The 9,280-nt window shown below is 40.4% G+C and overlaps 1 long non-coding RNA gene across 1 annotated transcript; it reads right to left on the bottom strand.

Annotated features, from left to right (window-relative positions):
* Positions 1 to 841: 841 nt before the first annotated feature.
* On the bottom strand, positions 842 to 7,029 carry LOC106424989. Its single transcript, XR_007324162.1, has 2 exons — positions 5,279 to 7,029; positions 842 to 5,084 (listed from the first exon to the last, which is right to left on the bottom strand). It is a non-coding gene; the product is annotated as an uncharacterized LOC106424989 (long non-coding RNA).
* Positions 7,030 to 9,280: the final 2,251 nt, after the last annotated feature.

Genomic DNA, 9,280 nt, shown 5'->3' with positions numbered 1-9,280 from the left:
AAATAAAACCTCTCCAGGTATATTACACCCTGATTTAGTCAACACTTCAATAAATGTGTCCAATGGGAGAGCATTCTTGGTTATTTGACATTCAATATGAGCATCGCCTAAGGATATCGTACAAGGCTACAAACATGTAAGCATTGTAAATTTAAAGGTTGAATGATACGAAAAAACATGTACGAGACAAATAAATGTAACGGGTAACCACTTATATATGGTGTATTGATTGGCACAAAATGTAAGGCTACTAACTAGAAAGGAAACACTGATAATATGCATTTACCGTGTCAGTCTGAATCAAGGTGTGTTGGTTATGTGGCTCGAAAAGCGACGAAATCATAGGATGCAAAACATCAGAATTTAAAAACAAATCAAGGATGAACAATAGGAACTACGAAGTTATTATAGAAAAATCCCTCATCATGGTTGGAGGTGGCCTCTAGTTCTTCAATAACCTTTCTTACAGCATCATATGTTCTGACAAACATATTGGCTCCGGGATTTATATTCTCATGATGTGTGGGAGAAGAATAGTCACCAAACTTGTCCAGGGAGATAGCCCACTATGATTTTTGTCTCCAACAGTTTCTTCGTTGGTGGGAATGGTCATGGAGGAAGTCGATTTGCCAATGAAATCGATAATTGCTTTAATAATAGCATGCTGCATCATTTTCACATTATCCATAACAAAGGAATTTAGCATGCTCTCAATACCCTGGAGTGTGGTAACTGGTGCCTCGAAATCCCAAATTTTTTATCAAACTGAAATTCACTTGATAAGCTCACATTATCACAAGATGAAATTAGGGTTGGAAAGATGTCAATCGAAGATGAAAAGGGAATGAAAGCTGATCAGATTTCTCTGATTTGATTTTTTAATTATGTTTTTGATAACTTTTCCACACTAAGGTTTCTGATACTTAAAGACATAATGAAATACAAAACGAAAACACTTTAATTAAAATACTTAGTACTACTAGAGACTCTCGCTCCACCAGAGTGTTCACTTCTTTTTTGTACATCTTAGCCACTTTGAACGGATCCCACCTTCTCTGCAACAAGACCTGTAGTTATCTTCTTACCCTCTCTGTAACTCTGCCCTGTCTCAGCAAGTATGATCATGATCTTATCATTACTCCCCCCATAAGCATCCAACTTGTCCTCAAGTTGCAAACCCGACTTCACCACGTACGTCTGATCCGTCCAGCCAGTGAGCGACTGTAATGCTGTTTGAAATTCCTTATGATCATCATCTTCCGACATGAACTCCTCGCTCATATTCTTATTGTATTCCTCGCCATAAAAAAAATGATAATGAAGTGCAACATGAGACCATCACACATTTTCCCAACAGCCATCTCATCCGACCCTTGAAAACCCTTTTCATGTGCCTCACGTGCTTCAGCGAAGTGTTTCCCCACATTCTTGTTTACGGTCGACATGTTCTCCCTCTGAACTTCCCTTCCTAACTTGAGCTGCATTTTCTCTTGATCGTCATTTAGCCACTTCCGTGATGTTAATTCTTCAGTCCGCTTCTTAACTCCAATACTTGGCTCCTTTGCACCGAGACCATTCACCCATTCACTCTTAGTTCTTGTCTCCATATACTTATTCTCAACTGAGCTGTGAGGCTCTCGTACTGCACTCATCCCTTGCTCTCGGGTCGTGCCCCCATTTCCCAGCGGTTTGTGACGATTGTTGTTTGGCGTCCTCTCACAAGTCCCTTCAGTTTGTCTCTCTTTAATCCACTTGTGTTCCTGTTTAGTGTCTCCTTCTGAAACACTTATACTGTCCTTTTGGAGTCTTGGTGATCAATATCCCTTGGATCTTTCAGCCTAATTCGTGTGTCATATAAATCCTCTCTATTAATGCCACACCATGATTTGCTAACAACTACACAAAAATCCCTTCTTGGCGCTTGCATCTTCATGTTTTTATCTTTGGTTACTGTATGGTACCACAAAATTACCACGAGGTGTTGTCCACTTGGTATGGTTCTTTGACATGTGTTAACAACTACTATCTGACCACCTAGTTGCAGAATTTTGCTCAGCCTCACTTCCTGTCGCAATTATGGTAATCCATTCATTCTCAATCAGGAAGGACATTGTATGTTCCTGCCAGTTTACAGCAGTCTCTCCTAGAGTAGCCAACCAACTATACCCCAAAACCACATCACCGTCACTCTGGTCAATCACCCGCAAGTCTTCCTTGAATTCAAAGCCTAGTATAGTAATGGCTACTGTTTCGCACCTTCCCAAACCTTTGTCTCCATGTCCTAAGATAATCTCTGTCGGCTTCCCACTGTGAGTAAGATTAGATTCAATTACCAAATTCTTAGAAATGAAGCTATGAGTAGCACCTGAATCTATTTCGATGTTAACCTCTCGGTTCTCTACCAGACCTTTAACTTGTAATATCATATCATCATAAGGATTCTCACTCCGTTGATCAACAGACCCTAAGTGCCCCTTCTTGGTTATCAAATCTTCTCTTTCCCTTTTCAAACAGCTGAAACTTATTGATGTTGACAAGGACGTCCTAGAGAGTCCTCTGGAGCCTACTTCGCCATTGTTCCCTGGGTTTCCTTCTATCCACACTGCTAAATCCATCATTTGCACAATACCGTCAGGTCTCAATTGATGAACTGCCTCTCGTATCTTGGGTTTTAAGCCTTGTAAGAACCACTCTTCTAGGTGTTGCCACGGTAAGTTTGAAGCCTTAAGACATACAGCTTCAAATCTCTTCCTATAATTAGAAACAGAGCCTTCTCGTTGAGCTCTTAAACCCATTTATAACAGTGAATCTTCTCATGTCACCTCTTGTTTCTTCTTTAAAGCTGATCTTTGTCCTTCTACCATCCTAGCTCCACTCGCTTTTAGTAAATTAAGCTCCTCACTCGGCTCTCACAGGATCATTCTCTTGAGCTCTTCCCAGTTATTTGGAGCCTTTGCCTCCATTAACTCCTTGATCCAACCGCCAAAAGAGCCATGTAGACTCTGCTGAACCGAAGGTAACTTATGATCCTCACATATGTGGTGTTCCTGCCAGTGCTTCTCAAGACAGTCTATCCAATAACTCATCTCAGCCTTGGTAACAGGAAGATTCCACCTATCATGTCTCTTCTCCATTATAAGAGGCGTTGCCACTGGGGTATCCCTGAACCTCCTTCTATTCGTTGGGGATCTCCTTACTTGACCCTCCATTAACACTCCATTGCCACGCTTCTCACTCTGACTCGGATCCTCGGTTGGATCTCTAAGTTTCATGTGGTGTGTGGATGCTTCTGTCATTGGTAAAGTACGCAGACTCATGCTTCCATTCTCAAGCTATAAGGCCAAGTCCATAGCAATTACCAGCTTACAGAGTTGTAAAAGCCTGACCTTGTCCTGCAACGGTTGCTTCAGCACTCTAACAAAAACACTCATTAGGTATTTCTCAGGAAGATCTTTACAGTCTTCACTTAGAGCCTTGAAACTGCTTATGTAATCATGAACAGAACCCTCTTGAGTTATCCCGGAGTACATGTGCTTCACTGTTCTCGCCCTATGACCGCCCCGTCATAACTCCCTCGGAAGCTTCAAACGACGCTTGTACTCAGTCACTTTTGCAGTACTCTTGCCAGTTTCATAAGCTAGATCATATGTTGGATCATCCAACAAGCATTTATCCTTGTTTCTAGGGGTCTCAGTCCTGTCCAATGATCTTGTTGTCTTGCGCAGAGTTGCAGGTTGTGCAAGATCTCCCTTCATGGAGTTTCCCTTAAAACCATAGACCGTAGGGGATTGCTCGAGTTCACTTCGTTTCTTCCTCTTCACAGACGAGCCTCGTTTCTTCATTTCCACCATGTGTGTTACCCACGTCAAGTGTTCAGATCGAGTCTTCAGCATCTCCACTCTCCCTCGAAACTGAAACCCATCCTCTAGATCTTACGCCTTTTCCCTCGTTTCCTAAACCGTCCATAGCGTAAAGGTAACAGCGGCGTGAGATGGGTGTCTCGGAAGGTTCAAGATCATAAGAAACAACAATTGGTAGTGAAAATCCCATTTCCTCCATCGATTTCTTCTTAGGGTTCTTCAAACCTTCGATCTGTTGAGGATCTTCGATGTGTTTTCTCACAACAGGTAGTTTCTGGTCTTCCGCCGGTTCGACGAATCTTCTGGTAGGGGTTTCTTGTTTTCTTACTAGCGAAAGCTCTAAGGCTTTTGTCCTCAACCTCTCACTACGCTCCAGCTCGAGCTCGCATTTCTCCAGAGATTGTCGCAAGCGTTCACCCATTATCCAGTTGAAGGCCGTCACTTCCTCGTCTGATTTTGTCTTCATCACTTCGCGGAAAGCTTCTCGGGGTAGTAACAAAAGTTGCTCAAGGTCAAGAGGATCCATGAGCTCTGATACCAAAATGATAAACTCAGATTATCACAAGATGAAATTGGGATTGGAAAGATGTCAATCGAAGATGACAAGGAAATAAAAGCTGATCAGATTTCTAATTATATTTTTGCACACTAAGGTTTCCGACACTTAATGAAATGCAAAACGACAACACTTTAATTAAAATACTTAGTACTACTAGTGATTCTCGCTCCACCAGAGTCTTCACTTCTTCTTTCTACATCTTAGCCACTTTGAACGGATCCCACCTTCTCTGCAACAAGACCTGTAGTTCTCGTTTTACCCTCTATCTAACTCTGCCCTGTCTCAGCAAGTATGACCATGATCTTATCATCCACTAACAATTCGAGACTCTAGACCTCCAATTTCTTCCTTAATCTGCGTAGCAACGAGATTGGCAATTGAAATATGAGAGACATGGTCTGAAGATTCACCCTCGGTTGACTATGCGGCATTTTCTTTGTCATGCTTCTCTTTCGTCTCCTTCTCCCTTTGCTTCTCTGCACACATTCGTACAATATCGGCCGCTGTGAGCCCACCTTTAAACATCTCCATCTTGAATACAAATCCTTCACTTATAAGACGAACCAATGTTTCTACTGTCGGGTCTTCATTTTCATCTGACCATGAAAAATCATCTCCAAGAACAACTCCTCATGTGGATCATAAAGAATAGATCGAACATAGACCTACGTAATAGGTGGAAAGACCGTGCGTGTGAGAGAATTGATTGGGGATATATGCATAATATAAAAAGCAATTGAGCCTAAGCCTTTTACTAGTTCTGATCTAACTATTAGGAGTTATAAAACATCTTAACCGATAATAAGGGGAGAAGCGGATAACACAATTAATATTTGTTAACAATATGTGTAACACTTACCTTGTATTCGACGTCTAAGTCTCCAGAATGCCAAGGTTTAATCACAAATTTGGCAGTTGAAATGGTTTTTCAGAGCACGCTGATTCATCTGACAAAGCTCCATCTTCACCCACTGACACCTCTGTTTCACTATAAGATTCAGCCACAACGACCGGTTTCGTTTAGGTTAACCTTTTCCTCCAAAGTAACTACAACAACATCATAACAAGTTGGATTGGATCGACATATCCTCTAAGAGCAAACAAATCCTGAGCTAGAACAATTTCACCCTTCTCAATGGGTATGCCATAAACTCATCTAGATCACAGATGAGCTCCACATGTTCGGGAATGATCTTCGGAAAGTGAGATGATGGGCGAAGTACAACTGACGTGATTGATAGACAGGCAAACTTAATCCTCGTCGCCATGTCCTTAACCTTGTGATTCTTCAGGATGTCTACACAATTTCAATGGTGCAAGACTTTAAAGACCCAAATAATTCATTTCAGTAAAGTTTCTCATTCGAGATTTATTTTCTCTTCCTATGCCTGGAATTAGGAAGTTCCCCACAGTTCAAACTAACTCAGTGAAAATCGATTAGGCTTCCAAGCAAACAAAATCCAGATTTTGTACGTCTTGTTTGTCTTCAACCTCCTCACAAGTACGAAAATTGCCAAAGGCATCGAAAAAAGGAGGATTATCATCTAGGATTAAAACCTTTGCAAAGGTTAAATTCCTCAGAAAAACAAGCTCTTCTGAATCAAGTGCTTCAAAGATGGACTCTGTCGTCTTTAATCCTATGGTACGAGTTAACCCTCTCGCCGGAGGGTTCTTTATTGGGAGAAAATATACAAGGAGGAAGATTAGGGTCTCCCATCGATGAGAAAAAGATAGAACTATGAGAGTTTGATTGGTTGAGTCAGGGCGTGTATATCAGACAGTAGCAGAGCCTACTGACACCACTACGGATAGGGTCAAGATTAGAGGTGTAGGGTTAAAATCGTCACAAAATATTTTGTCCAACTCGGGTGCAGTGGCCTAATTAAGGACCCGATTATGGGACTATATTTTGGTTTAGGAAAGGACAGTTCTCTCAAATAGCATCTCTCATATACCACGAATTTTACCAGTTTTTAGTTAAGGTATATAATTGTTTTAGAATATATTTATTATGTTTTGGAGTCTTTTTAGAGTCTTTACAAGTCTAGGTACGTTTTAAAATAATGTGGTGATTATGGAGCATTTTGGAGCTAGAGATAGAAGACACTCGTAGCTGTTCAGAAACCATCCAAAGTCAATATTTGGATGGATAGAGTGTCGATCGACAAACATCTCTTGTCGTTAATCGACAGCGACGTGCATAGACAGGCTGATTTTTTCAAGGCCGACTTAAGATCCACACAATTAGAAGACTGCCCTGGCCGACTTTCACCTAATATTATGTAATCTACCATTGTATTAGGCAACATACGCTTTATTATTTTCTATTTTTCATAGCAAACAGTTTTAGGATTTTCAGTAGATTTGGAGAGAAGATCCAAGACTCCATAAAACTTTGTATTGAAACTCCATTGATTTCTTTACCTTGTGTTGGAACTCCATTTTATTCAGGCTATTGCTATGTTCCACTTTGCTATGTCTGAATAGTTCTCTTTGTTAGATTTAAGGTTATGAAGGATTACCCAAAACTAAAAAAAACTGTAAAGGTGATAAAGATATCAATTATTAGAATTGATATTAATTCTTGTTGATATCACTCAAATTACTGTAAGGAGTGATTTATACTCTCTCAAATAAGAGGTCGAGTTGTAATACTTAGGGATCAAATTCACAGGGAGCTAGGGCACACAATAGATCTAATAGTTATATGATTAACCTAGACTAATAGTTTTAATGTAAATTGCAATGGTGAGCAAGGCAGTTGCTCGGCAGATCGATTGAGGCTTGATGGAAGGATGGTTTGCTAGACTTAGGATTTCTATTCAGGTAATCAGGATTATAATCCTACAGAAGCTTAATAAGTTGTATGCAAGATATTATACAGCTCAACGCTATTAAACAGACCACTAGGCTCTCGCTTTCTAGGTTTGTCTATTGACCTGATATAAGTGTCGACCTATGATTCTATAGGAATATCGATCGATACACTTGTTGAACCGTCGACCGATTATTCGATTAGAATATCGATCGACGCATTTGGTCAAGCTTTAATGTGCGGGTTGAATGTGCTCACTAATCTTCCTAGATCAGTTCTCGCCTTACTCGAGCAATCTTAGCTCAATTAGGATAGATTCAGGGTAAGATGCAAGTGATGTTCTTTACCTCAAACACCTAGATCAAGTTCTAGGTAGCTAAGCGAGAAACATGCTTTAATGACAATCCTAATGATGAATATCACAACTTAGCAATTCTATAGTTGGGGCTAATCCCTCATAACCTATCTAAACCCTAAACCTAACAGGTGGATTTATTCAATCATGAAGTTTGTCACAGAAATCATAGATGAATAGATATATAGAATAGATGAAAACAATGATAAAACCAAAGGAGTTCCAGGAGGACTTTGAAGTAGTTCCTTCCTTCTCTCCTAACTACGAACAATGAATAAATAAAGCATAGCCGTAAACAATGACTTAGAAAACACATAAATAGGGTTTTAGATCGTCCAAGGGTATTCTGGTAACTTGTGGTTGCTTCTGGGCTTCAGTCGGTCATAAAATATGCTCAGACCATATACTGGCATCATCGTCGGTCGACACTAAGGATGTGTTATCGATCGACGGTCCTTCATCTCCTCGACAGCTTTCTTTCACGAGGCAGACTGACCACTCTTCAGTAAAACGGGCATAACGTCTGCTACATGATGCTGATTGACCTCAAACCGGTGGCATTGGAAAGCTAACTCAAATCTCTAGCTTGTGTCAAATGATGGGATTAATCTAACATAGGTAAGGTCTCCATACATAGCTAAATATCTGACGCGTCTGTGCAGCTCTGCACTCAAAAGGCTCCAAAAGACACCAAAATCACCACTTTCCTCCAAATCGTCCATGAACCTGTAAATACTCTAAATAGACTCTATATCGTAGTAAATATATATTTAAAACCATGGCTAAAAGTGGGTAAAATCCATGGCCTATCAACTCCCCCAGACTTGCCCTTTTGCTTGTCCTCAAGCAAAACATACAGGCAGTCTCTCTGAAAGAGGTTTGAAAACAACATGAACTCACATAATTTAAAATTACTACTCTCACTTCTGCAAATATGATAGGTGGAAGTGAATCATTACTAACCTTGGATGCTTTCAATATACTACACACTAGCTTAGTCACAATACCATACAATCACACAACACTACTGATAGCGCCTGGCGTACCCCTCTGCTGACCTCATTTCTGCATAAATATAGATGTGTAGGCTACGTCTTGGGAGTATCGATCAAGGGACATGGAATCTTACTCAAGCAAGTTTCTGAACACACAAGTAGTCTTCTCTGATTCCTTTCTTCCCTCTTTTTCTCTCTTCTCTGAAACTTTATAGTTTCAATTTCAATGAATGTTGATGTTGATGCAGTCCATTTTATTCATCTTATTGACTTATCTACTTTTGTAGCTCTATTTGACAAAGTGTAGCGAATACCGAGGTCATAGGAGACACTCCTACCCCTCGTTTCCACAATGTGTGATCATTCCTTTCAGAATTAGAATAATGGGGTCACAGGAGACACTCCTACCCCTCTGCCTCTTCCAGGAAATCATTTCAATCTTTTGTATCTTAAGATGCCGAAGAGAGAGAGAGAGAAGGGAACCAGAAACACACATACTTTTACCTTCCAGACTTGCAGGAGGACTCCTATCCAATGTATACCAAGCCCCAAAACAAACAAGTAGAGTAGATTAAGGTTGGAAGTCAGCTTTGGTTTCTCCAGACATTCTCAGCAGTTGTGGATGTGAGCATTACGTGATACACTGCGGTGTTCTATCAAATACATCCTGCAATTAGTAAATCTAGATGGTGCTAG

This window comes from Brassica napus, chromosome C5, assembly GCF_020379485.1.
Source record: "Brassica napus cultivar Da-Ae chromosome C5, Da-Ae, whole genome shotgun sequence".
NCBI lineage: Eukaryota > Viridiplantae > Streptophyta > Magnoliopsida > Brassicales > Brassicaceae > Brassica > Brassica napus.
Note: the sequence above shows the minus strand (reverse complement) of the source record. Positions and strands in the feature narration are given on the sequence as shown.